The sequence below is a fragment of the Macadamia integrifolia genome, chromosome 14, assembly GCF_013358625.1.
Source record: "Macadamia integrifolia cultivar HAES 741 chromosome 14, SCU_Mint_v3, whole genome shotgun sequence".
Taxonomy (NCBI): domain Eukaryota; kingdom Viridiplantae; phylum Streptophyta; class Magnoliopsida; order Proteales; family Proteaceae; genus Macadamia; species Macadamia integrifolia.
In genome coordinates, this window is record NC_056570.1 from 14,241,108 (window position 1) to 14,243,264 (window position 2,157).

General features: G+C 36.4%; 1 non-coding gene across 1 annotated transcript; it reads left to right on the top strand.

The window, feature by feature from the left end:
- The first annotated feature begins 223 nt into the window (after positions 1–223).
- On the top strand, positions 224–330 carry LOC122062275. Its single transcript, XR_006134895.1, has one exon. It is a non-coding gene; the product is annotated as a small nucleolar RNA R71 (small nucleolar RNA).
- Positions 331–2,157: the final 1,827 nt, after the last annotated feature.

Below are 2,157 nucleotides of genomic sequence, written 5' to 3' on the forward strand. Positions count from 1 at the left end.
GGCTACTATCCCATCCACAAAATATCGTTTTCCTCCTATAGTTCTTTCACTCTCTTGGGTTGATTCCCACTCACGGGTTTTGTCAGCTAAGTTAAGTAAGAATTCCCATGCATTTCCTTCATCTGTAAAGGATGTGAATCCCTCAGGGCACATAGACTCTATCATTTGTTTAGTTGGGTAATCAATACCCTCATAAATTATTTGACATAAATGCCATAGGTCTAGGCCATGGTGAGGGCATTCTTGGAGTAGATCCTTGAATCTCTCCATAAGCTTGGAAAATGACTCACTAGGCTTTTGCCTAAACTGAAGGATATCACTTCTAAGCTTATTGGTCTTATGAGTTGGGAAAAACTTCTTAAGGAAGACAACTGTGAACTGTTCCCATGAGGTTATGAAATTTGTGGGTAATCCATAAAACCACTTCTTAGCTTGGTCTTTCAATGCAAAAGTGATAAACCTAAGCTTAACAGCATCATCAGAAAGCTGTTGGATCTTTATTAAAACACATACCTCTTCAAATTCCCTTAGAAATAGGTATGCGTCCTCAGAGGTCAACCCATGGAAGTGGGGCAACATAGTGATGTATTGAGATTTGAGTTCAAAATTATTGCCCTGGGCTTGTGGTAGAACTATACAGGAAGGTTGGGCTGTTCTAGCAGGGTAGAACCTATCTTTCAGAGATTTAGGTGAAGGGTTTTGCTGTTGGTCTCCCATATTGAAGGGTTTTAAAGAGAGCAAATGTATAGGGTCACTACTTGTTGGATCTCTTCTTTCTAACCGATTCTTAGTATTACGTACCCACTTAACACTCATGCAACAGAAAAACTACCCACAACTAAAGTAAGACAAGCACAAAAGAATGGATAGCAAAACTTTTTTTTTATTATTATTTTTTTGATTTTTTTTTATTTTTTATTTTTTATTTTTTTGGTTTTTGGGAGCTTACCGACAGGGATCCGGGGTTGCTCAGGTCAATTCCTGAGGTACTGCTACAGGGCGAAACCTGTCTTTATCATACTGTGAGGCATGGCGACCTCCACTGATACAACTATTATTGCAAGTTGTTCTTCTCAGGAATTCAATAAAAGAAAAGGAAAAATATAAAACAAAGCAAACAAAGCACTCCGATTTACCAAAAGAAAGTGAAAAATAACATGGAACTGTCTCCCCGGCAACGGCGCCAAAAAATTGTTTGAGATTTAAAATGTAACCGCAAGCGTACGGATCAGTGTAGCTACGGGTCGAACACAGGGAGAGCAGCCACTTTATTTTTTATTTCTTTTAATAATGCGAAAGTGAACTGATTAATGATTGTGATCCAATTCTAATTACTATCCTAAAAATAACGTCCTAACCATTCGTCATCTAAGAATTTAAAGACGCAAGCCACGCAATTATAAATAAATAAATAAATAACTGAAAATAAACAACCCATGCAATTAAAAATAATAATAATAAAGGAAAAAATAAAAGCTGAAATAAAAATAAAGTAAAAGAAAGGGGATAAAGCTAGAGAGAGACTCACAAGTAGGTTTCTCTACTTAGCCCGAGGGATGCATCATAATATGAGCTTCCCTACTTGACCAGAGAGTCACTCTTACAAGGGTTTCTCTACTTGGCTTTAGGGAAAGGGAGACAATTAAAATAAAATAATAAATTGATGGTTCTATGGCTAGGAGGGGCAAAGCCAACACATACACTAGCCATGAACCTTGGGGGAGAGGGATAGCAATAATGTAACAACTGAAAATAAAAATCCTAAATTAAGAAAGAAAGGGTAGTCAGAAGAGGGAATGAGAGGGGGGAGAGAAGACTACTGAAGGAGCCTACTTACTTGAATCAATGCTTGAACTTGAAAAAAAAAATTGCTCCACAGCTCGTGATCTTGTCACCTAGATCTAAGCCTAGAACTATAACTTAAAAAATTACAACTCAATTGCATAAATCATAAACATAAAAAGAACTGAATAAAAATAAAAGAGTGCTTGCATTAATTGACATAAAAAAAAATATTACAAAAGTGATTAAAGCAAAAATAGAGAAGAACTAGAACTAAAGAGAGAAAGAGGAAGAGAGAGAGCAACTAAAGAAAACTAGAAGAAGAATGAATTGTGTCCTCCTCTTACATGAGTTGTATTTATAGGGAATGGAGAG